At 54.0% G+C, this 27046-nt stretch overlaps 1 protein-coding gene across 1 annotated transcript in view; it reads right to left on the minus strand.

Moving 5' to 3' along the window:
* Positions 1 to 27046, minus strand: part of ARID3C (AT-rich interaction domain 3C) — a 120373-nt gene that overhangs the window by 31666 nt on the left and 61661 nt on the right. The gene's annotated exons all lie outside the window — the stretch shown is intronic.

A 27046-nucleotide genomic window follows, 5' to 3' on the forward strand; every position in this document is an offset into this window, starting at 1 on the left:
CCCCTGTAACTGACGTGGTGGGGGGATCTGGGTTCTGGCCTCACCTCTGCAGCCCCCATTGGATGTGGGCGAGGCTGGTCAGGAGCCTCCTGTATATTCAAAGTGCTGGCTCCCCCCAGCCAAACAGCCCCGGGCAAGAGACTCCGTGCCCCAAATCTGGCTGCGGTCCCCTTAGACTCCCAGCTGCCTGCGCCGATCGCCCCACAGAGGGGCTGGCACATCTCTGGGACACGGGGGTGGCTGTGGGAGTTTGCCTGGTGTCTCTCTGGGTGGGAGGTTGTGCGTGTCTGGGGTGTACTTCCAGGCCCGGGGCTCAGTATGTGCTTGGGGTGTGTTTGCCCCACAGCCACGTGCCCGGGCGTGACCCGCGGTCGTGTTGCACGGCTGATCTCTCGAGATTCACGAACAAAGTTCCTTTGCTCGGTTCTCTTCTCTGTAGGTTCTTTTCACGCACCCATCACTGCAGCGTCTGGGCTCCTTCCAGTTGTTGCACCAAGCGAGGACTGACCCCTGTCTGTGCAGCAGCGATCCCTCCCGGCTGAGGAGAGCGCCCCCCTGTGGCACAAGCTCCTGTGGGGCTCGGGCTGCGAACGGGCCCCAGGAAGCACCTGCAGGGGGGGCCCCTGGGGACAGTGCTGGGGGCCCAGCTGTAACCAGCCCCAGGGCCAGGAGGGTCTCCTGGCCTGTCATGGCCCTTTCCGCCCGGGGAGCTGTCGCTGATCCCCCGACCCGGGACTGTCCCCAGCAGGCACCGATGACCCTGTCCACGAGCAGAATGGGGGAGCGAAGTGCTGGCTGCAGCCTGGGGGCCCAGCGGCTGGTGAGCAGTGTTCAGCCCCCCCATCCGGCATCCATCTCCCGTCCCCTCCTTCACCTGCATGGGGAGAGCTGGAAAGATGGACCAGCTCCCACTGACCTTTAGAACATCACAACGGCCACACTGGGTCAGACCAAAGGTCCATCCAGCCCAGTATCCTGTCCACCGACAGTGGCCGGAGCCAGATGCTTCAGAAGGAATGAACAGAACAGGACAATTCTCGAGTGCTCCATCCCCTGTCATCTTGTCCCAGCTTCTGGCAGTCAGAAGCTAGGGACACCCAGGACATGAGGTTGCATCCCTGACCATCTTGGCTAATAGCCATTGATGGATCTATCCTCCATGAACTTCTCTAGTTCTTTTTTGAACTGAGTTATAGTTTTGCCCTTCACAACATCCTCTGGCAAGGAGTTCCACAGGTTGACTGTGCTTTGTGTGAAGAAATACTTCCTTTTGTTTGTTTTAAACCTGCTGCCTGTTAATTTCATTGGATGATCCCTGGTTCTTATATTATGCGACGGGGTAAATAACACTTCCATATTCACTTGCTCCACACCAGTCATGATTTTATAGACCTCTGTCATATCCCCCCTTAGTCGTCTCTTTTCCCAGCTAAACAGTCCCAGTCGTTTGAATCCCCCCCCCCCCCCGTATGGAAGCGGTTCCGTACCCCTAATCCATTTTGTTGCCCTTTTCTGCACCTTTTCCAGTTCTAATCTGATTTGGGATGGAGTGACTGGAACTGAGGCCGTATTCCAGGTGTGGGCAGACCATGGATTTATATAGAGGCAAGATGATATTTGCTGTCTTATTACCTATCCCTCTCCTAATGGTTCCACAAACTCCACAATATTAACAACCTCCCCCAGAACAGCGTCCTGGCCACCACGGATACACCAACATCCCTCTCCATGATGGCATCGCTGCCTGCTTCAAATATTTACAAGACACTGGACAGGCCCAGCTCTCCCCCCAAACACATCGCCAGACTCATCCATTTCACCCTCACCCGTGACAATCTCACATTCCACAGCCAACCCTCTGTCCAAGCCATGGGAACTGCAGTGGGCACCAGGAGGGCTCCCCAGTGTGCCAACCTCTCCATAGGCACCTTGAGGAAGAATTGCTGGACAAATGCACCAGGAAACCAATGCTATTCCTGAGATACAGCGATGATACTCCCTCCGAGATTTCTACCACGACTTCAACCACCATCACCCATCTATCAAACTCTGGAACACGCCCACACCAGCATCAACTTCCTGGACCCAGGGCCGGCTCCAGGCACCAGCCGACCAAGCACGTGCTTGGGGCGGCACCTTGGGGCGGGGCGGCGCTCGGGTTTTTATTTATTTATTTATTGGTTCGTTGGGGCAGCGCTGGAGGGGTTTTTTTTGGTTTCTGCGCGCGGCGCTCAGGGGGGCGGGGCTTCGGGCGGCACGGCGCTCGGAGGGGGCGGGGCTTCGGGCGGCGTGGCACTCGGTGGGAGGGCTGGCACGGCGCTCGGAGGGGGGCGGGGGCTGGCGCAGCGCTCGGAGGAGGGGCGGGGGCTTGGTGCTCGGAGGGGAGGGGGCAGGGGCGGGGGCTGGCGCGGCACTCGGAGGAGGGGTGGGGACTGGCGCGGCATGGCGCTCGGAGGGGGGGCGGGGCGGGGCTTGGAGGGGGCGGGGCTTCAGGTGGCGTGGTGCTCGGGGGGGGGCGGGGATTTTGGCGGCGCTGGGGGGGGTACGGCAGCGCAGTGCAGCGCTCGCGGGGGGGGGGGGGCGGCGCTCTTCTTTTTTGCCTGGGGCGGCAAATAAGTTAGAGCTGGCCCTGCCTGGACCACACGATCGGCTTCAACAATGGAACCCTATAGACAACGGTATACCAGAAACCCACAGATCACCACACCTACCTCCACAGATCCAGTAACCGCCCCAGACACACCAAGAAATCTGTTCTCTACGGCCAGGTGCTCAGATACCGCAGAATGTGCTCCGAGGAGAAAGTCCGGGATACACACCTTAACACACTCAAAACTGCCTTTGCCGAACAAGGACGCTCCATCAGAGAAGTAGATCACGTCATGGAACAGGCCACCCAAATACCTACTTCAACACAGAAATAACCCCCCCCCTTCCCGCACACCCCGAGCTGTCACCTCCCACCCCGCACTGGACCCCATACGGGGTATCATAAAACAACGACAGCCCACACTCGATGGGGACCCAATCCTGAAAGAAATGTTTCCTAACCCCCCTCCTCCGGCTTTCAAGCAACCTCCCACCCTCTCCAAACTCATCATCAGAAGCAGGCTCCCCACAGACCAGCTCACACCAATTCAAAGCAGCACCAGACCCTGCCCGAACAACAGATGCAAAACCTGCAGCCGTAGCTCCATTGCTACAATGATCAACACCCCCCACAACACACCTTTCGAGATCCATGGCTCCTACACACACCTATCACAACACATGGGGTACCTCATCCAGTGCGTGAAATGTCCCAATAGCAACTCTGTGGGTGAAATGAGACAATCACTGCAAACGCAAATGAACTCACACAGAACTACAATAGGTTGAACAGCACTTGGCCCAGTACAGATCCTTGGGGGACCCCCCCACCATCTACCCTTTGTCACTGTGAAAACTGACCATTTCTTCCTACCCTTTGTTTCCTGCCTTTTAACCAGTTACTGATCCAGGAGAGGACCTTCCCTCTTAGCCCATGACTGCTTACTTTGCTTAAGAGCCTTTGTCCAAGGCTTTCTGAAAGTCCAAGAGACACTATATCTCCTGGATCACCCTTGTCCCCAGCTTGTTGACCCCTCAAAGAATTCTAACAGATTGGTGAGGCTTGATTTCCCATTAAAGAAGCCATGTTGTCTCTTCCCCCATGTACTGTATTCATCTCTGTGTCTGATAATTCTGTTCTGTACTCTGGCCCCTCCCGTCCTGAGGTGACATGTACCCAGTCACTGTGGGGATTGTTGAAATCCCCCATTATTACGGTGTTTTCTATTTTTCGAGCCTCTCTAATCTCCCTGAGCATTTCACAGTCACTGTTGGGGTGTGTAGAACCAATGTGAATGAAATTGTTTTTAGTTATTCACTGTACCATTGTAACTTCTGTTCACCATTTCATTACACTTGCCATTTTGCCTACATTGTAACTTTCATTACACTTGCCATTTTGCCTACATTGTAACATTGTAACTTCTGTGCAATATTGTAATTCAAAACCCATTTTAAAATGCTAACTCCATTTTGTAGAAGGCTTGTGCTGTGGCCTCCATTTTTGCAAGCCAGACTGTAATTTTATTAGTCTAGCTGAGATGTGTGAATGAGGTATGTATGGGTGATAGAATCAACCTCCAGCACCAGCCTTTCCTGATGAGATAAAGTTCAAATACCAACGGCTGAAGAACTAGACAACAGCCCTAACTCAAGCAAGAAGCATCCACCCTAAAAAGAAAAAAACAACAGAAGGAAAATCAAAGCCAGGTCCCAGGCTGACAGTCACGCCTGCAATTGACGGGTGATCAAGCACCAAACCCAGAGGCGGAGTGACACAGCAAGACCTAGAGACTTTGGATCCAAACTAAAAGCCTATAAAAAAGGAAGGGTGAGAGGAGAGACTTTGGGTAACGTTCTGCTATCAACATCAAGGAGCATCGGTGCCCGACAGAGACCCGGCTCCTCCTCGGGCTCAGCCTTCCTGGCCAGTTAGCTGCCACGAGCTCCGATCCCAAGCTGCGAACTCAAACTACAATCAGGACCGGTAACTATCCAGCAGCTGCAGAACATTTTGGGGTGTGTGTGTGTGTGTGAGTGTGTGTGTATAAGCATTAAGGTATTTGCTAATAGTTACAGATTAATAATAAATGTGGCATCTTTGTCTTGACCCCTAAAACGATCCTGTGTAAGTTTGTGGGACAACAGGTGAGGCTGGTCAGGTGATCGGTAGTATATTCCTACTGCTCTATTCTTATTATTCCAGGATGGAATTTCTATCCACCGAGATTCTGTGGTAGTTTTCTTCATTTCAGATTTTTACTCTATTTGACTCTGCTTTCTTTCACATCTAGTGCCACTCGCCCGCCAGCGTGACCGACTCTGTCATTTCTATCGATTTTATACTCTGGTATTATCGGGTCCCATTGATTATCACGTTTCTGTGATGCCTGTTATATCAATATCATCATTTAATACCAGGCGCTCAAGTTCACCCATCTAAGTATTTAGACTTTTGCATTTGTATACAAGCACTTATAACATCTGTCAATATTTAGTTGTCTGCCTTCATGTGATGTACTTGAATGGGGCTCTCTTCAATTGACTGTTTTTCTTAGTTCCTGCCAATACGTTATCAACTTCTATCCTCTCCTCCTTACCAGGAGACAGAGAATGTGTTTCTCCGGGCCTGTCGGCTTTCCCCAGCCCTTAGTTTAAAAACTCCTCTACGACCTTTTTAATTTGACATGCCAGTAATCTGGTTCTGTTTTGGTTTAGGTGGAGCCCATCCTTCCTGGATAGGCTCCCCCTTTCCCAAAAGTTTCCCCAGTTCCTAATAAATCTAAACCCTTCCTCCCTACACCATCGTCTCATCCACGCATTGAGACCCTGCAGTTCTGCCTGTCTAACTCGCCCTGCACATGGGACTGGAAGCATTTCAGAGAATGCTATCATGGAGGACCTGGACTTCAATCTCTTACCTAGCAGCCTAAATGTGGCCTCCAGAACCTCTCTCCTATCCTTCCCTATGTCCTACATGGTACCTACATGTACCACGACCACTGGCTCCTCCCCAACACTGCACATGAGCCTGTCTAGATGTCTTGAGAGATCCGCAACCTTTGCACCAGGCAGGCAAGTCACCATGCGGTTCTCCCGGTCATCGCAAACCCAGCTACCTGTATTTCTAATGATCCCTCCACTCCCTCGTTACTATTACCTGGCTCTTCCGGAGGGGTGGCCTCAGGGCGAGAGGTTACCACAACATCGTCTGGAAGGAGGGTCCCAACTATGGGATCGTTTCCCTTTGCTCCAGCTTGGCTTCTCCTTCCCTGAGATTTTCCTCCTCCACAACCGCACAGAGGCTGTCAAGTGGGGGTGTGGGGGTGGGACAACTCTGCTGTGCCCCAGAAAGTCTCCTCTCTGCACCTCTCTGTCTCCCTCAGCCCCTGCAGCTCAGCCACTCTGCTCTCCAAAGCCTGGACACGGTCTCTGAGGGTCGTGAGTTGCTTGCACCGAGTGCACACCTACGCCACCTGCCCACAAGGCAGGTAATCCCACAGGCTGCATTGAGTGCAATAACCTGGACACCCCCTGCTCTGCTGCTGGATGTCTGCCCGCATTAGCTTTACTCTTGCAGGGTTATTTGGGGTGTGGGGGGGTTAGGTGTATCTGCTCCCACGTTCCCACTCAGAACCCCTCGCAAGACTCCTGTTTGCTGGCTCCAAACCATATCGAGCCCTGTTATCCCGGCTCCGGGAGACAAAGGCCCTCCCCACAGCCGCGCAGGGGGCGGGCTGCTGGTGTGGCCCCCCCCCTGGAAGGAGGTGCAGGAGGGCTCCCTGGAGTAATGAGCGGAACAGCCAGTGCTCCTGAGAGCCAAGGACCCCAACAAGCGACGGCACCTGATGCTGGGGGGTGTCACATGCAGGGAGCCCTTCAGGGCACAGCCCCCGGGGCACCTCAGCTGGGGAGATCTGCAGATGCCCAGCCCCCAAGTCCCAGGCCCTGCTCATTCCCAGCTGTTCCCTGGGTGCTGCCCCCCCGCCCCCATGCCCAGTGCCAGGCCCTCTTTCACTGCACCATCAAAGTCTCCAGGGCTGAGCCAACGTCCTCCAGCGCAGACCCTGCGTTCCTGGGACATGGAGGATGCTCTGGCACAGAGCGAGCTGGGAAGGGGGACCCCCAGCCCCGGGGAGGATTGTGTGGCTCCTTCTCACCCCGGGACCCCCACACTGGAGCCATTGCTCACCCGCCTTGGACAAGGGGCAGAGAGAGGAGCAATCGTCCAGGGGACAGGGGGACCCTCAGCCAGTGCCAGGCACCTGCGCCAGGCACCTCTGACCCCTGGCGTCTCCTCTCGGTGACGCTCCCAAGCTGGGGAAGGGAAAGCCCCAGGAGCTCTGACGTTGCTGCTGCTAAGCCGCCTCCGGTCAGGCCCTGCCTCCCTGCCCTTTCCCTGCTGCCTGCCCTTTCCCCGCCACCAGGCAAGCGGGTTAGCTCCCTGGGCTCCAATAATTGCAGGTGAATCCCGTCCCGGAGCGCTCAGCGCTGAGATTCCCACGCACCCCCCTGGTTAACTAAACACAGCTCGTTAGCTCCGCTGTCGAGGCAGCCGAGCGCAGCCGCCGCTCCACGCGGCCCTGGGGAGCGGGCACGGAGCCAGCTGGAGATGTGCCAGGCAGCCCTCGGCTCAGCTCCAATTAGCTGCTCCCTCTCAGCCCCTCGCGCTCTCAGCCAAGCGGGGAGCTTTCCGGGGTCCCTAGGAAACACAGGCTGGAAACTTGGCCGGGCTTTGCAGAGTGGGGGAAGGATCCCAAACCTCCCCTTTGGCTGAGGATCCCGCGCCCCGGAAGTCCAGGGCATACGTGGAGGGCAGGCTCCAGCCTGAGATGAGCAGCTAGGGTCTGGGGGGTTCTCGGGGCGGCACAGTGCCAGGGCGGGGGCAGGTCACACCACCAAGAGGTGCAGCTTCGCTTCGTGCAGTCACAGGCACCCGGCCTGGCCTATTTCCGTCCCACCTCCAGGAGAAGTGGGAGCAAAGGGAATGCCAGGCTGGGCTCCATCCAGCCCAATGCCCCGTCTCTGCCCAGTCCCACCAGCAGCGCCAACTGAAACTGACCCAGGAAAACCACACGGGGGACCCAGGGCCACCTGAAGGATTCAGGGGGCCTGGGGCAAAGCAATTTCGGGGGCCCCTTCCATAAAAAAAGTTGCAATACTATAGAATACTATATTCTCGTGGGGGCCCCTGTGGGGCCCGGGGCCTGGGGTAAATTGCCCCACTTGCCCCCCCCCCGGGCGGCCCTGGGGGGACCGAGCCTGTCTGCTTGTCTGACCCGAGAGATGCAAAGTACAGAAAAGGGGAGGGGTGAGGAGGCATCAGCTGTGAAAAGCAAAGGGGAGTCGTCAGTCCCCACCCGTCACTGGCGTTAGTGCCACAGCACAGGGGAGCTGGTCGTTAGCCGTACAGGGAGGGACACACCCGGGGTTGGGGCGCTAACCTAGGACTCCAGAGATGCAGGTTGAAATCTCAGCTCTGCCGCTGACTTCCTGTGTGACCCTGGGCCAGTCACTGAGACCAAGACCCTCAAAGGTCTTTAGGCTCCTAACCCCACTGATTTCAGTGCACACGGGTGAGAGCCTGGCCCCAGTGCCCCGTGGGGAGAACAGTGCTACCTGGCCGCATAGGGGGGTTGTGAGGTGCTCAGATCCTGCAGGGGGCGCTGTACGTATCTCAGGGAGAGAGAATTTGATTCGATGATGTGAACTGTCACCTCTCTCTAACATAGACCTGACAGACTTCAGCAAGAACCATCCTACGACGATCCCTGCTCCCCTGCCCGTGGGCAGCTTTCATTCGGACTTTCAGGCGTGGGGCTGCAAGAAGCTGGCTGGTGCAGATGCTACCATTGCCCCCTATGGGACAGGATGAGAACTGCACAGCTGTGGGTCACAGGCCCTATATTGCTCACAGCTAGGGACGATTCACTCACCTTTGGCACAAGGGATAGCGGAGACCAGTGCACTTGGGGCAGGCGGAGCTGATCTCTATTCCTGCTGTGTGAATTTCTGGGGCAGGCACAGCTCAGTGACCCCGGGAAGTCCCAGGCAGCTGGGGGCTTGTTACGGGGCTTTTTCATTGGCTGCTGCCTCCCATCATGAGGTAGTGCAGGATGGGGGGAGGGATAGCTCAGTGGTTTGAGCATTGGCCTGCTAAACCCAGGGTTGTGAGTTCAATCCTTGAGGGGGCCACTTAAGGATCTGGGGCAAAATCAGTACTTGGTCCTGCTAGTGAAGGCAGGGGGCTGGACTCAATGACCTTTTGGGGTCCCTTCCAGTTCTAGGAGATAGGTATATCTCACAGGAGGCCACATAACAGCTCTTGTCTGCACTAAGAACATACAAGCGGCCAGACTGGGTCAAACCAATGATCCGTCTAGCCCAGTATCTGTCTGCCGACAGTGGCCAATGCCAGGTGCCCCAGAGGGAATGAACAGAACAGGAAATCATCAAGTGATCCATCCCCTGTCGCCCATTCCCAGCTTCTGGTAGTCAGACGCACAGGAACATCCAGAACATGTGGTTGCATCTCTTGACCAACTTGGCTAATAGCTGTTGATAGACCAATCCTCCATTAATTTATCTAATTCTTTCTTCAAACCAGTTATACTTTTGGCCTTCACAACATCCTCTGGCAATGAGTTCCACAGGTTGACTGTGCGTTGTATGAAAAAATATTTCCTTTTGTTTTAAACCTGCTGCCCAATAATTTCATTGGGTATCCCCTGGTTCTTGTGTTATGAGAAGGAGTAAATAACACTTCCTTATTCACTTTCTCCACACCAGTCTTGATTTTACAGACCTCAATCATATCCCCCCTTAGTCGTCTCTTTTCCAAGATGAAAAATTCCAGCCCCAATCTCTTTAATCTCTCCTCATACGGAAGCCGTTCCATACCCCTAATCATTTTTGTTGCTCTTCTCTGTACCTTTTCCAATTCTAATATATCTTTTTTGAGATGGGGCGACCAGATTCGAGGTGTGGGTGTACTATGGATTTCTATAGAGGCATTAGGATATTTTCTGTCTTATTATCGATCCCTTTCCTAATGGTTCCTATCATTCTGTTCGCTTTTTTGACTGCCGCTGCACATTGAGTGGATGTTTTCAGAGAACTATCCACAATGACTCCAAGATCTCTTTCTTGAGTGATAACAGCTAATTTAGACCCCATCATTTTAGATGTAGAGTTGGGATTATGTTTCCAATGTGCGCTACTTTGCATTTATCAACATTGAATTTCATCTGCCATTTTGTTGCCCAGTCACCTAGTTTTGTGAGATCCCTTTGTAGCTCTTCGCAGTCTGCTTTGGACTTAACTATCTTGAGTAGTTTTGTGTCATCTGCAAACTCTGCCACCTCACTGTTTACCCCTTTCTCCAGATCATTGATGAATATGTTGAATAGAACTGGCCCCAGTACAGACCCCTGGAGGACACCACTATTTACCTCTCTCCGTTCTGAAAACTGACCATTTATTCCTACCCTTGTTTCCTATCTTTTAACCAGTTACCAATCCATGAGAGAACCTTCCCTCTTATCCCATGACAGCTTACTTTGCTTAAGAGCCTTTGGTGAGGGACCTTGTCAAAGGCTTTCTGAAAATCTAAATACACTATATCCACTGGATCCCCCTTGTTCACATGCTTGTTGACCCTCTCACAGAATTCTAGTAGATTGGTGAGACATGATTTCCCTTTACAAAAGCCGTGTTGACTCTTCCACAGCAAATTATGTTCATCTCTGTGTCTGACAATTCTGTTCTTTACTATAGTTTCAACCAATTTGCCCAGTACTGAAGTCAGGCTTACCGGCCTGTAATTGCCGGGATCATTTCTGGAGCCTTTTTAGAAAATTGGTGTCACATTAGCTATCCTCCAGTCATTTGGTACAGAAGCTGATTTAAGCGATAGGTTACAGACTACTGTTAGTAGTTTTGCAATTTCATATTTGGATTTCTTCAGAACTCCTGGGTGAATACCATCAGTTTAGTTTGTCAATTTGTTCCAAAACTTCCTCTAATGACACCTCAATCTGGGACAGTTCCTCAAATTTGTCACCTAAAAAGAACGGCTCAGGCACTAAAATTCCCCACAGATGACCACGGTTGACAGGTGACCGTGAGGATGGAACTTGCAGTGCTGCCATTAGACCTTTTCATAGAGTCACAGATTCCAAGGCCAGAAGGGACCATTGTGATCATCTCGTCTGAGCTCCTGGCCAGACCAGAGGGGCCAGAGAACACCCCCAAAATAATTCCCAGAGCGGATCCTTAAGAGAAACAGCCAGTCTTGAGTTAAAAATTGTCAGTGATGGAGAATCCAGCGTGCCCTTTGGTAAATTAACCATCGGAACAATTAACCTCCCAATTAAAAATTTACCCCTTATTTCCAATCTGAATTTATCTAGCTTCAATTGACAGCTATTGGATCGTGTTAGAAATAAGAACATAAGAATTGTCATACTGGGTCAGACCAAAGGTCCATCCAGCCCAGTATCCTGTCTACCGACAGCAGCCAATGCCAGGTGTCCCAGAGGGAGTGAACCTAACAGGTAATGATCAAGTGATCTCTCTCCTGCCATCCATCTCCACCCTCTGACAAACGGAGGCTAGGGACACCATTCCTTACCCATCCTGGCTAATAGCCATTAATGGACTTAACCACCATGAATTTATCCAGTTCTCTTTTAAACGCTGTTATAGTCCTAGCCTTCACAACCTCCTCAGGCAAGGAGTTCCACAGGTTGACTGTGCACTGTGTGAAGAACTTCCTTTTATTTGTTTAAACCTGCTGCCCATTAATTTCATTCGGTGGACCCTAGTTCTTATATTAAGGCAATAAGTAAATAACTTTTCCTTATTCACTTTCTCCACATCACTCATGATTTTATATACCTCTATCATATCCCCCCTTGGTCTCCTCTTTTCCAAGCTGAAAAGTCCTAGCCTCTTTAATTTCTCCTCATATGTAACCTGTTCCAAACCCCTAATCGTTTTAGTTGCCCTTCTCTGAACCTTTTCTAATGCCAGTATATCTTTTTTGAGATGAGGAGACCACATTTGTACACCATATTCAAGTTATGGGCATACCATAGATTTATATAAGGGCAATAAGATATTCTCTGTCTTATTCTCTATCCCTTTTCTAATGATTCCTAACACCCTGTTTGCTTTTTTGACTGCCCCTGCACACTGCGTGGACGTCTTCAGAGAACTATCCACGATGACTCCAAGATCTCTTTCCTGATTAGTTGTAGCTAAATTAGCCCCCATCATATTGTATGTATAGTTGGGGTTATTTTTTTCCAATGTGCATTACTTTACATTTATCCACATTAAATTTCATTTGCCATTTTGTTGCCCAGTCACTTAGTTTTGTGAGATCTTTTTGAAGTTCTTAGTCTGCTTTGGTCTTAACTATCTTGAGCAGTTTAGTATCATCTGCAAACTTTGCCACCTCACTGTTTACCCCTTTCTCCAGATCATTTATGAATAAGTTGAATAGGATTGGTCCGAGGACTGACCCTGGGGGAACACCACTAGTTACCCCTCTCCATTCGGAAAATTTACCATTTATTCCTACCCTTTGTTCCCTGTCTTTTAACCAGTTCTCAATCCATGAAAGGATCTTCCCTCTTATCCCATGACAACTTAATTTACGTAAGAGCCTTTGGTGAGGGACCTTGTCAAAAGCTTTCTGGAAATCTAAGTACACTATGTCCACTGGATCCCCCCTGTCCACATGTTTGTTGACGCCTTCAAAGAACTCTAATAGATTAGTAAGACATGATTTCCCTTTACAGAAACCATGTTGACTTTTGCCCAACAATTTATGTTCTTCTATGTGTCGGACAATTTTATTCTTTACGATTGTTTCGACTAATTTGCCCGGTACTGATGTTAGACTTACCGGTCTGTAATTGCCGGGATCACCTCTAGAGCCCTTTTTAAATATTGGCGTTACATTAGCTAACTTCCAGTCATTGGGTACCGAAGCCGATTTAAAGGACGGGTTACAAACCATAGTTAATAGTTCCACAATTTCACATTTGAGTTCTTTCAGAACTCTTGGGTGAATGCCATCTGGTCCCGGTGACTTGTTAATGTTAAGTTTATCAATTAATTCCGAAACCTTCTCTAGTGACACTTCAATCTGTGACAGTTCCTCAGGTTTGTCACCTACAAAAGCCGGCTCAGGTTTGGGAATCTCCCTAACATCCTCAGCCGTGAAGACTGAAGCAAAGAATTCATTAAGTTTCTCCGCAATGACTTTATCGTCTTTAAGCACTGCTTTTGGATCTCGATCGTCCAGGGGCCCCACTGGTTGTTTAGCAGGCTTCCTGCTTCTGATGTACTTACAAAACATTTTATTACCTTTTGAGTTTTTGGCTAGTTGTTCTTCAAACTCCCTTTTGGCTTTTTTTATTACATTTTTACACTTAATTTGGCAGCGTTTATGCTCCTTTCTATTTACCTCACTAGGATTTGACCTTCCTCTGCTAGACCGAAGAGCCCATTATTAAGTATTTGAGCTCCATGTCGGTACTTGTAGACTGGGATCAAGTCACCAGTGCCACACACCATGCCGATGGCCTTGTAACACTGGAAAGTAAAAGGTTTGGGACACACGGTCAGTCCCCTCTGCCCAGACTTTGCCCAGCACTGCCCCTCTGGGGGATGTTTTCTGGGCTAAGGCAAAGGTGGTCTTGGCACCTGGCCAGGCGTTCAAAGGCCACGGCTGCTTTACACGCACCTTTGCACGCCTCTCTCTGCTGAAAGTGGCAATACAGGCAGCTGCCCTGTTTGCTCGTGCTCAGAGCTTCTGTGATCCATGAACAAAAACAACTGGTTGCAATGAAACCTGCAGCTGATCAGTTCTGCCCTGGGGCCAGAGGAGTGGGGACAGGACTCCACTCCTCAGAGCTTTCAACACTTCAAGCACCGCCTGCCTCCTGCCTCGTGCTGCCGGCAGTGCCTCAGGTGGGTGGAAGCCGGAATGTCTCATTCCCTTCTCACCACTGATGCTGCTTCTTCATTCCCCCCCTCCCCCCGTTGGGCTCGGATACCAGACCTATCAGCAGCATCTGCTGCTCTGGTCAGTTCCACATTCAGAGTCTCATGCACTAGCCCAGAGGCGCAATGCTGGGGTTACAGGCATTGCAGGCAGCCGCTAACCGGGGAACACTTCACCCCCTTCCCTCCTTCTGCTGGTGCCACATCTCCCCACTGCCCTAGGGGCTGCTGGGGTCCCCCCTCCTCTCCCACCCAGCTGGCAGACTCTGCTGGGGGGCGGAGGCTGATGGGCTGGAGAGGAAGGGGAAAGGCAGCAGTCAATCCGGGAGGCAGAGAAATACGCTCACCTGCTGCTTTTCCTGGGAGCGCTCCTGCTGCGGAGTAGGACAGCTCGGGCATAGCAGGCAACCCTGCCTACCCACCGCCTGGCCCTGAGGTCTTGGGCAGGCAGGGATGGGGTGGGCGGGTGGGGGGTCCCTTGCTTAGGGTCTCAGCTGACTGGCACCCCAAGACGGCGGGCGTTGTGAGATGGGGCAGGACATTGGCAACTGGATTGGTCAAAATGCTGATCAATGTGCCATAGGGACCCCTCCTGGCCCGGCCAAGAGGCACAGGTTAGATGGGTCCTTTCCGTCTCTGGGTACTTCAGTGCGAGTGGTGCACCGTGTCCACACTCCTCCAAAAGCCAGCCAGCCACTGGCCTGTATGCTAGCGAGTACGCACACCACTGCTTGTCCAGCTGCGTGTCACAGGCCCTGCACTGCTCGCGAAGATTCTCCGCTGCCAGCGGCCCGTGCTCAAACCCCAATCACCCTGTGGCTCCGACATCATAGCCTGTCACATGTGGGGCACAATCCCCGTGCTGGGACTGTGAGTGGCAGAGGATGGGGAATGCATGGGTCAGATCCTGGGGGTGCCCCTGTGCTAGGCAGAGAGACGCCAGTGCAGCACCACAGCCAGGAATGACGCCGGCTCCCCACGCAGCAGTGCACTAACCACTAGGCATTCCTCCCCCTGGCTTTCAAATACTTCAAGCCGAGCTCCTGCCTCCAGCCCTTGGCTCCCTTCCAGCCCCACTGTGGTTTGTTTGGCTTCTCCTGCGGTGGATTTGTCACATCATTAAACCATGGCTAAAATCCAGCTAACCACTGAACTGGCAGCTTTCCCGCCGGCTGACTCAGACGCTCCGCTCCGAGTGATCTCCCGCTGGGACCCGACGCTGCACCCGAGGGCTGCACCCCCTCGCTCCCACCCACACTGTGACCCACAACTGTGCTAGAGACCCTCAGAGACCGATGGGGGTGGCGGGCTTTGGGATTCTGGGAGACGCCCAGATACCACGGTGATTGGTCTCTATAAGAACCTGGCTAGACAGGACAACTGGCTTGAAGACCCACCTGCTTTCCCACCACCCAGAAAACTGATCAATGATTTGAGCAACACTCTGGGTGATCCGCTCCCAACACAGCATGGAATCGGCTGGCTCTTAGCATGGCTTGGGATCGAGCAATGAGACTCCCTCCTCTTGTAGCACCCACAGGGCAGTGGCAGGGCACCCATCGAGCCAGGACTGAAATCTGGCTCTCATGGGTCCGTACCAGACGCTCAGGCTGGGTAGTTAAAGAACCTGATGTTTATTTCAGTGCTGGGGACATGATGGCGTTACAGGTCTATAACCACCACCACCATCATCCTCCCGAGCTCTCATCTAGTGCTCATCGTTCCTAGATCTCAGAGCACCCCACAAAGCAGGTCCGACTCATTTTCCCCATTTTACAGATGGGAGAACTGAGGCACAGAGCAGGGAAGGAGTTCCTCAAGGTCACCCAACAGGCCAGTGGCAGAGCCCGGCATGTCAATGCCAGGTCACACAACAGCACGTCACCCACTGTGAGAGGATGCCGTGTCCTCTGGTCGCCCCATCTCAAAAAAGATAGATTAGAACTGGAACAGCTGCAGCGAAAGGCAACAAGAACGACTGGAGGTATGGAACAGCTTCCATAGGAGGAGAGATTAAAAAGACTGGCACTGTTCAGCTGGGAAAAGAGACGAGTAAGGGGGGATATGATAGCGGTCTATAAAATCATGATTGGTGTGGAGAAAGTGAATAAGGAAGTGTTATTTACTCCTTCTCGTAACACGAGAAGTAAGAGTCATCAAATGAAATAGGCAGCAGGAAGTATTTCTTCACACAACACACAGCCAACCTGTGGAACTCACTGCCAGGGGATGTTGTGAAGGCCAAAAGTATAACTGGGTTCAAAAGAGAATGAGAGAAGTTCCCGGAGGACAGGTCCATCAGTGGCTATTAGCCAGGATGGGTAGGGACACAACTCCTGCTCCGGGTGTCCCTAAGTCTCTGACTGCCAGATGCTGGGACTGGATGACTGGGGACGGATCAGTTAAAATTGCCCTGTTCTGTTCACTCCCTCTGGGGTACCTGGCATTGCCCACTGTTGGCAGACAGGACCCTGGGCCAGACGGACGACTGGCCTGACCCAGCGTGGCCGTTCTTATTGGTGGATGTGATGTCACAACAGGAGATGACGCACCCACAGCACATTGTAGTGCAATATCATGACAGGAAGATGGACCCAGCACAGGGGCACAGCTATCCCCGGCAGGAGGACACAGCCGCCCCAGAGTGGGGAGGCCGCTGTCACCAAGGGGGGGTGCTACCGTCGTGACCTTGGACACCCCGTCACATTGTGGGGAAGTCGCCCACCCTCATGCAACGCTGCAGCCGCCCCGGAGGGAGAGCAGGGCCACTGCCACATGAGGATCCAACCTCCACCCCACGGGGGCGCCACAGTCGTGGCACGGGATGCAGCTGTCACAGCAGGGGGATGCACCGTGACCAGGTGAGCTCATTGTGTATGGCCAGGTGACCCCAAAGGGACAGGCTCTCTCCTCTGGGGGAGCAGACACGCCGACAGACAGCCCCATAGGGACGCGGCTCACTCATCGGCCCAGGACGCATCCACCAGTCCTGGGACGCCAGCGGTCCGAGAAGCGCCCGGGCCCCAGTAGGCCTGGCTCCTTCCGACTGGCCCTGCTACAAACGGGATCTCCCCCAGCGAGCGATATCCCAGGGCGAGAGTGGCTCGGGCTCAGGCTGTTTGCTCTCCAGGGCGGGGGCGTGCGCCCGGCTCTGCTGTTGACTTTGTTTCCCTGGGAAAAGGCACCTTGGTTACGCTCAGTTACATAATGGGGAAGACCCAGGCGGCAGGAGCTGATAAGAGCTGCAGGGTCACCTGCCAGGTGATTGCAGGGTCACCGCGCTGCGGGGCGAGGGGCTGGGCCACGGGGCTGTGGGAGAAAGCCATCCCTTCCGGCCCGCGGACGCTGTGGAGGAAGAGGACTCTTTGCGGGGTCCAGGGAATTGCACAGCAGGGAGCTCCAGGGCAAACCCCACCATCACCCCGCAGCCCCGGAGGTGCGGAGAGATTAGCGGGAATGATGGAGGAAGAGCCCAGGCCAGAGAGCTGAACCCCTTCCTGAGCATGCAGCTCCTCTTCCCTTGCCCCCACCCGTCCCTAATTTCTGACTCGGGATGGGCAAACCCTGCAAGGAGAGTATCTGTGAGGGGCCAGCCACGCAGGCCTGGGGGAGGGCACTCTCACCTGGCTCACCCCCCTGCCACTAGACCACCCAGGGAAGAGCAGGGAAACTAAGGCAGGAGGCAAAGAGCAGCTCCCTCACTCATCGACGTCCCAGGGTGGACGGTTCCCTACGGTCCAGGACGCAGCCCCTGCCCCGCAGCTCCGGGGGCACAACCAATCCACAGGGGCCTGGATCCCAAACCCCAGCTCCAACCATCCTGCCGCTAGGAGATCAGGCAGTGCCCCAGCTCCTCGCACTCTGCTCGGGGCGTCGAGATCTGCACGGGAGCCAGCCCCTCTTGGATTCCAGGGGTGAAGCGGAGCTGAGAACTCACATCTGAACCCAGGTCCAGACTTTGTCCATGCCCTAAGCCAACCGCAGCTCTAAGGGTACCAGCCCAGGGGGCCAGACCTACGGGGCACCGGTTTCAGTGACTCTTCCGGTAACTGCAGAAGAGCGGTGTCCTGGCTTTGGGGTCATGGGACATAGGAACTGCCAGGATGGCTCAGACTCAGCGTCCAACTAGCCCAGTGTCCCGTCTCTGACACTGGATCAGAGGAAGGTGTAAGACGTGGCATAACCTGCTAATAGAGACCAACTGAAGCCCTGAAGCAGGAGCTTTCCCATCCCTGCCTTCGCAGTTATAACTCTGGACAATCTAGTTATCCATACGAGTACAGTCCCTCTTTGTGTCTTGCTAAATTCTTGGTCTCAATGACTTCCTGTGGCATGGAGTTCCACAGTCTAACTATGAGTCTAAAGGGGCTTGATGTGAAATCATTTACTCAGACTGAAAGGAAAAGAACAGAGGGGGCAACAATCAAAGCAGCTCTTTGGAGTGTGGTCCCGTTATACCTCCCAAGCAAAGCAAGGCTTGAATGGAAAACCACCAAGGGAAACGTTATGATTCAGTAGGGGGCGCTCTTGCCTGTGAGTCACTACTACACTGCTGGAAGTACCACCTCCTGGAGCAGAGGTAGAAAGAAAATCCCCCAGCAGTTTCCAATAAGAGGCATGATTCTGCTCTACTTTTTGGCCAGAGCTGTTGCGCAGTGTTGCTGTCAGCTGTTAAGCAGCTGCTGTGCTCCACCTCAGAAGTGGATGCATTTCAGTGGTGCGTGAAGAGATTCCTGTCGTGCGCACACAGACTTTGGGAAGCATTTGGGATGAAAGTTCCAAATCACAAACAACAGGTACTAGAGCAGCTTCCATCCAAGAATCTTTTATTCCTTAACTCTCAGCACAACCCCTATTCCAGGTGAGGAAACTGAGGCACGGGGTGGCAAAGAGCCTGCAGGCCTTGCAGTGAGTCAGTGGCAGAGCCCAGGAACCTTGTCACCAAAACTGCTTCTCCAGTCACTAGTGCACCCACCCAAGCTGCTATTCGTACACTAAGGTGTAAACTGGAGAGATGCTCCCAACGCTGACCCTCCAGAGATGACTGGCAGAGAAGGAGGGGAGCAGAATCCCTGGGAGGCTAGAAATGAACCCATCCCTCTGTTAGCGAGAGCCCAGGAGTCAGCGGGTGAGGGGCGCGCCGGGTGAAGGGCCCGGGGCAGACTGCCTAGCAGAGCAGATTTTACTTTGCATGTGGGATTCTTTTCCATTTAATTTCTTTGTAAAAAAGTCACCCATTAAACGTTAGAGTTCAGTATTTACCCAGCCAATCCTGCTGAAGAGTGCAGAGTCAGCACGCCAGCCACAGAGCTGGGGCCTGGAGTCTGGGCCCAGGCCCAGGGATCCGACGGTACCGGGCTCAGAACCGGAGCCTCCTCTTGAGGCTGCCAGGGGCCAGCAGGAGGCTCCAAGGTTTAGCCCCCACCCCCAGTCCCTATGCTGGGGTCACCGACCGGCCTGGCCATGGGAGGTACACTCAGGTGCTCCTCTAAATGGAGCCTGGCCAGTGAGGTCACATCTAGCGCCTTCCTCGCTGGGGTATCTAGGTGCTACCCAGTCCGTCACCCTGGGGCGGGGCAGGGCGACTCCACCTGCTCCGTTCGCTGGCGCTCTGTCTTGCCTAGATGTCAACGTCTTGAGTGAGGAGAATGTGTCTGGGCGAGGGCGCGGCTGTGCACATGGGTGAGGGTCTGGGCATAGGTGGGCGTGAGGGCAGAGCCCGGCTATACACACCCCTGCCGCACAGCATGGCCCTGCCAGCCCACTGCCCCGGGACTCGCTCTCTTGCGATGATTTACTCCCACACCAGAGTACTTAAATCGAGAGTCCCCCTAGGGGGGCTTAGTTATTAACTCTCCCGCCCCTCACGTCCACCCTTGCGCTGCATTAATTCCCACCGGCGCCTCTCCCAAGGTCCGGAGTCCCACAGCCTCCCCCGGGCTGGGTAATAATCCAGATCAGTTTTACCCTCCTTGTTCTCAGGATAGCACAGCTCTGCTCCTGGGACGCGGCCATGACGCCAGCCAGCTGCAGGTCTCAGCTAACGTCTCCCCAGCCGTCCCCCTTTCCCCCCTCAGCCCTTTCCTCCTAGGCGTGGGGCGCTCAGCGAGCGAGGGGCATCAGCATCGGCAACCTCCTGCGACAGCTACTGCTGCTGCCTTCGCTGGAGGCGCCTTTCCTAGGCTCACCCTCTTTGGGCCGTTCTCCAGCCGAGCTCTGGGAGCCGGGCCACGTGCTCAGGAGTCAATCAGCTGCCAAGCAGCCACTGGGCTGTTAGCTACAGGTGGGCCAGGCTGGGCTCCTTCTCCTCCGAGTACACTGGTCCCTCGCTCCCTAGAGGGGGCCAGCCACCCGGTGACAGGGAGGGGCCGTGCATATCTGAAGGTGTGTACTATGCACGGGTGTACTGTACATGCGTGTGCATGTCTGGATGTGTCGGTGTGTGTTGGCGTGTGTGAGAGTGTGCACGTCTGTATGACTGGGCCTGTGTATCCGTATGGAGGGGTGTGTGTGTGTGTGTGTGTGGGGGGGTGTACGTTGGTGAGCCCAGCTGCTCTGATCTCGGGTTTATCTCCATGCTCCATGCGGTGCAGGGGGCCTTGTCCACGGGAGCCCCTGGAGCGGCAGGAAATGACCCCCAGCTCAGGGGCAGATGCAGGGGTGCAAGTGGGGGCTGCAGAGCCTGCAAGGAAACTCTCCGAACAGGAGCAAACCAGAGGCAGCTGGAGCCCCCGGGGTGGGGCTACACCGCCAGCCCCATCTCTGCTCTGAAACCCAGACAGGTATCCCTACGCCGCCAGCCCCATCTCTGCTCTGAGACCCAGACGGGGTATCCCTACGCCGCCAGCCCCATCTCTGCTCTGAAACCCAGACAGGTATCCCTACGCCGCCAGCCCCATCTCTGCTCTGAGACCCAGACAGGTATCCCTACACCACTAGCCCCATCACTGCTCTGAGACCCAGATGGGGTATCCCTACGCCGCCAGCCCCATCACTGCTCTGAGACCCAGACAGGTATCCCTACGCCACCAGACCCTGTCACTGCTCTGAGACCCAGACAGGTATCCCTACGCCGCCAGCCCCATCACTGCTCTGAGACCCAGATGGGGTATCCCTACGCCGCCAGCCCCATCTCTGCTCTGAGACCCAGACAGGTATCCCTACGCCGCCAGCCCCATCACTGCTCTGAGACCCAGACAGGTATCCCTACGCTGCCAGCCCCATCACTACTCTGAGACCCAGACAGGTATCCCTACGCCACTAGCCCCATCACTGCTCTGAGACCCAGACAGGTATCCCTACGCCGCCAGCCCCATCACTGCTCTGAGACCCAGACAGGTATCCCTACGCCGCCAGCCCCATCACTGCTCTGAGACCCAGACAGGTATCCCTACGCTGCCAGCCCCATCACTACTCTGAGACCCAGACAGGTATCCCTACGCCACTAGCCCCATCACTGCTCTGAGACCCAGACAGGTATCCCTACGCCACTAGCCCCATCACTGCTCTGAGACCCAGACAGGTATCCCTACGCCACCAGATCCTGTCACTGCTCTGAGACCCAGGCAGGGTCCCTGCCACACCCAGTGCCTCCGCTAGTGATGGGGCTTCAGCTGCTGGTTGAGCAGCTGTGAAGACGAAGCCCTTATTGAGGTCATTCTCCTCTTGGAGCCAGTAGGAGATTGTCATAAGCCCAGGCTGCCTGGCGGCTCTGGGGCTGGGCCCAGGAGGAGCAGACATGATCCCCGATCCCCGTGGCGAGGATCAGCAGGCGCAGCAGCCAGCAGGCACTCAGCAATAGTTACCTCTTCCCCTTGTGCATGGCAGGCCCAGGGGCGAGCCCGAGGAGGGCCGGGCAGCCATGGAGCGGGGAGCTGGGGCCCCTCACTAGCTCCGTGCCTGGGCGCTGGCCTGTGGATAAACAGCGGACTTTAGATCTGTCAGTCTGTTAACCTTCATCAGGACAAATATTTGCATTGGGGGAGGGGGCAGGGAGATGGAGGAGAAAGCAGGGAGGTTAAAGGGGACTGTGCCTCTGGAGTTCCTCTGCCCGGGAAAGCCCCCACAGGGACAGCCGTCAGAGCCAGCCGCTCGCCCAGGTGCCCCGCGGGGCGAGCCCGGAGCTGAAGGGCTGGGGGACTGCAGCCCCAGGGAGATCACGTCTGCAGAGGCAGGGGAGGGGTTGCTGGCTGCCACTCCCCCACCTCGGTCTCCCCTCTGAGTACTAACCAGACCATGCTCCCAGCCCCCCGCAGCTGTGATGCGGCCATGGCATAGCCCCTCCTGTGCCCCCCTTGCATTGCCTTTCCCTCCCAAGGCATTACCATGTCAGCCGAAGCTTTCCCCTGAGCAGCCAGCCTCTGCCCACTTCTTGCAGGGACAGCCGCTGCCACTCTCCAGCCTTTGCCAAAAAAAGGGCAGTTAGCCCCACCCGCACACCGGGCTAAGCTGCAGCTGAAGGCTCTTCCAACCCTCCCACAAGTCCCTGCCCTCGAACAGCACGGCCCTTTTCAGCCACTGATCCCAAGGTGGACGCGTGCCAGCGATTACAGCTGGGCAAAGCCAGTAAATGCTCACTGCCTTGGCCACTCTTGCTTGCAATGTGCTTCTGCCCCTTCCTGTGAGAGAAGCAGGTATGTGTGCCACTGCCCTCTAGTGCACAGAATCGGAACTGCTGAGCTCTGTGTCCTAGGCCCCCTACTTCTCACTGCTAAAGAAGCGGTGGCAGGGACTGGGGCAGGAGGCTCTGACTTCATCCCCTGCTGTGCCCGTGAAGTTCTGCATGACCACGGTATGCAGCACCGTGGCAACCGGGAAGGTAGCTGGGGCTTCGTTAACATATAATAGGAACGCGCCATTAACGACTATTAACTGTCGTCTGTAACCGATCATTTAAATCAGCTTCTGTACCAGATGACTGGAGGATAGCTAATGTGACGCCAATTTTTAAAAAGGGCTCCAGAGGCGATGCTGGAAAGTACAGGCCGGTAAGCCTGACTTCAGTATTGGGCAAACTGGTTGAAACTATAGTAAATAACAGAATTGTCAGACACAGAGATGAACATAACTTGTTGGGGAAGAGTCAACGGGTTTTTGTAAAGGGAAATCATGCCTCACCAATCTACTAGAATTCTTTGATGGGATCAACAAACATGTGGACAAGGGGGATCCAGTGGCTATAGTGTACTTAGATTTTCAGAAAGCCTTTGACAAGGTCCCTCACCAAAATCAAAGTAAACTGTCATGGGATAAGAGGGAAGGTTCTCTCATGGATCGGTAACTGGTTAAAAGGCAGGAAACAAAGGGTAGGAATAAACGATCAGTTTTCAGAATGGAGAGAGATAAATAGTGGTGTCCCCCAGGGGTCTGTACTGGGCCCAGTCCTATTCAACATATTCATAAATGATCTCAGAAAAGGGATAAACAGTGAGGTGGCAACATTTGCAGATGATACAAAACTACTCAAGATAGTTAAGTCCCAAGCAGACTGCAAAGAGCTACAAAGGGATCTCATAAAACTGGGTGGCTGGCCAACAAAATGGCAGATGAAATTCAACATTGATAAATGCAAAGTAATGCACATTGGAAAACATAATCCCAACTCTACATATAAAATGATGGGGTCTAAATGAGCTGTTACCACTCAAGAAAGATCTTGGAGTCAGTGTGGATAGTTCTCTGAAATCATCCACTCGTGCAGCGGCAGTCAAAAAAGCGAACAGAATGTTGGGCATCATTAGGAAAGGGATAGATAAAAAGACAGAAAATATCATATTGCCTCTGTATAAATCCATGGTACGCCCCCATCTTGAATACTGTGTGCAGATCTGGTCGCCCCATCTCAAGAAAGCTATATTGGAATTGGAAAAGGTTCAGAAAAGGGGAACAAAAATGACGAGGGGTTTGGAACGGCTCCGTATGAGGAGAGAGTAATAAGATTGGGCTCAGTTCCCCCATCCGAAGAATGGAGATAACAGCCGTGCTCTGTCTCCCAGGGGTTCGGCTGGGGTAGATACGTTACTGATTGCGCAGTGCCCAGATACCATGGCAAGGGGGGCCTTAAAGGTACCTTAGGTACCTATTGCTATTCCCAACTCTGCCAGCAGAGGCCACTGCTGAGCAGCTTGCAGTTAAACTCCTGCCCCAGTAGCAGGGGTGACCTTGTGATCACCACCCAGCTGCTGGGCCAGGGAGCTTCCTTTCCCCGCCAGTGTTGCACTGAGCGGAGTGACGTGGGGCGGCCCCTTCCCCCCAGCTCTGCTACCCCCCCTCGGATCACGCGTGTTTCTGGCGCGGGGGTTGTAAAATTCTCTGGCCCTCCAGCAGATGCCCCCAGCTTGGCACGTGGCCTGGCCGGGTTCTCAGCCTGACATGACGTGGGTTGCACCGGCCTCTCTGCCATTCCCCGCCCCCGGGTGAAGTTAGCCCAGCGCGTCAGCCGGTCTCGCGGATCACCTCTGGCTAACCAAGCGCCGGTCGCTCCGGCTGTGCCACCCTTGGGCAGCCCCCGTCCGCAGCCCCCTCGCTAACTGGTTCTGCAGGAGCGCTGGGGAAGAATGTGGGGAAGAATGCTTCTGAATAGCTGAGCAAGGCTGGTCCGAATAGCAGGCTGCCTCCCCACCACAGGTGAGTTCTCCGCATCGAACGTGGCAATTAAATAAAGCCCCATGGCTGGGCTTGGATGGCTCAGGGGGCTGGTATTCTGTTGGGGGATGTCCCGCTCTGAACCTGTCTGACAGCTGTTTGGTGGCTTCTGTGAAATGGGGTTCTCAGTCCCGTCCCTAGTGCCCTAGCTCTCTGTATCATCATTGACTGTAATTGGTGTCCTTGTCATCCTCAGCAAAGAGGCCAAATTATTGTGCCTCAGTTTCCCCACCTGTAATATACCAGCCTTTTTAAAGTGCTTTGTGATCTATTGGTGAAAAGCACCTCTATACGTGCTTAATGAATGAACATTATGACATTACATAAGAGAAGGATACCAGCCAATAACAGCTCAGAAATCCCCCTAGTAACTCCTAGGAATCTGACAGGCATTCCCTGTGACATCACGCATTGCTCTTTCCAATCCAGTGCAATCATTCTGTTCAGCTACTTCCTGTATCTCCACAGAAATGTATCTACAGATGCTGACTCTAAAGTGGGTGAGATTTGAGCTGCTGTTTGAAAAGTCTGTCTTTAACAAGAGAAATAAAGAAGTGGCATATGGACAGCAGAGAATCAATGAAGATCTTGCAAAAATAGATATTAATGAAGATCGGGTACAGGGATCATTGCAGAATTGGAACATACACAGTTCAGTGAATCGGGATAACATACATCCCAACATGCCAAGGGAATGAGCTTATGGCTTTACCAAACCATTCACAATTATTTTTTAAAAGCCAAGGGGCACTGAGGCAGTGGGAAGGACCAGACTGAAGTAAATGTGCTGCAGATTTTCAAAAAAAGAAGAAAGAGTGATCCTGATAATTACTGCTGAATAATTCTGACATCAGGCCCTAGTGAAACACTGGAGGAAATATTAGCAGGGAAAGAATTGTAAATATCTTGAGGATAATTGAATGGTGGACAATAAGCAGCATGAGTTTATAAAGGAAGAAAAATATTCCAGGGAAAAATCATTTGCTCTTTTATGTATATACAGTTACAAAAGTGGGGGATGAAGGAAATGAGTGAGCTGGAATGTACCGGGATTTCTGTAGCATATTTGATTCTGTATCTCACCAAATACTTAATGTTTGCAAAACTAAAATTGTCGTGGGCCTGGATTCTGCTACGTGGGAGAAGAATACCTGCAGGGCCTTAACACCGGCAAGGACAACCAGCAAGCTGCTGAAGTGCAGGAGGTGTTTGGAGGAGCAGTGCAGGATTGGGATGAAGGATGGTCGTTAATGCTCCGGAAGAGGGGTGAGTGGCACATTAATGATGTTCACAGCTGACGTGAGGCGAAGAGGAATTGCCAACAGCAGGGAGAGCAGAGAAAGAACATCAAGGGACCCAGAGTGATTAGAAACATGGCCAGAAAATACCCACATGGGAGTCATTTTCGAACACTACAGCAAATCCATGTGGGGGAGAACAATGGGAAATGCAGAGTCCTCGCTGGGAGGGGGAAGTCTGGGAAGCCGCGATTGCTGCAGAGGCCCGATAGGGAGCGGGGAGAGCAAACTACGTCTGATCCCGCAATGCCCCAGAACAACCAACCGGCCAGTCGGAGGCAGAGACGTGTCTTCCCAGAGCCGGGGGCCGATACGGTCCCAGTGCAAGGGCAATAGTGCACTAGCACTGGGCTAGCACGTTCAGTTCTGGGCACACCTCGACCAGCCGGGCGTGGGGAGATGGGAGGGAGTTCAGAGAAGAGCAGCAGGAACGACCAGGGGTCTGGAGGAACCAGCTTCTCGGGAAGGCTAGCAGAGTTCCCCGAGCCCAGGGCACGCTCCAGACTACTCCTGAACATCCCAAGCCGCAGGGCTCTGCTGCAGCCTGGCCAAACCACAAGGAGAGGCGTAGGCAGCCTCTGGATCTTTGGCAGGGTGGGCAGGGAATTCACTGAGGTGGGGAGAACTAGGAGCAACAGGGTGAAATCAGCAAAGAGAAACTGGTCCTGCCTCGGCTGGGATGAGACTCAGCCGGCCTCCTCCTTGGCTAGGGGAAGATCCTCAGTCGGCGAACGGCGGTGACCCTGGCTGACCAGCTGCTGGAGCGTTAAACGAGGGCGGGGTGATATGTACCAATCACTGAACAAAACCAAGTGCCCCTGGAGAACAATAGGGGCCCCGACCCCCAGGCACCTCCACTGACTGCACAGTGGGACGGGTGGTGCTCAGCCCTGCTCCGGATCAGGCCCTTTATCTGGAAGCGAGTCGTGCTGACCCGTCACTCCCTGCCCCGCCCCATGTTGTGCGCTGCTCAGGCCGGTCTGTCCTGGTCACCTTCCCACACCCAGCAGCTCTTCCCTTGCCCGAGAGGTTTCCCAGGGCCCTGCAATGTGGCCCTGGCACTGCCCAGGAGCCTCCGCACACAGCCTGCTGGCAGCATGGCGCTTACCGCCGGCCGGCTGGCCCGGGAGCAAGGGGAGAGAACAGAATGGCCAAAGTTTCCTTTCAGGCTAGGTCTGGGCCTGATCTCGCTGCTGTTGGCATGAATGGCAAAGGGAGCCAGGCCAGGCCTGCGACCTGGTTATAGACAGAGCCACTTAATCCCCAAGGAGAGTTAACAGCCCTCTGGGGTTGGGGCTGGACACTTGCTAACGGTCCGAGATGTGCTGGGAGCAGGACCTGACCCAGGAGATGGGCTGTTGACAAGCCGATAAGCACAGCCTGTCCTGAGTTGCGGGGAGAAGAGAGGAACTAAAGACACAAGCCCCCTCGATGGCTGGAGGGGGCGTCAGCAGGGCCACCGGTCCGTGCAGCAGCCCCCGTGGCACTGCTGAGGTTGC

This window comes from Emys orbicularis, chromosome 6, assembly GCF_028017835.1.
Source record: "Emys orbicularis isolate rEmyOrb1 chromosome 6, rEmyOrb1.hap1, whole genome shotgun sequence".
Lineage (NCBI taxonomy): Eukaryota > Metazoa > Chordata > Testudines > Emydidae > Emys > Emys orbicularis.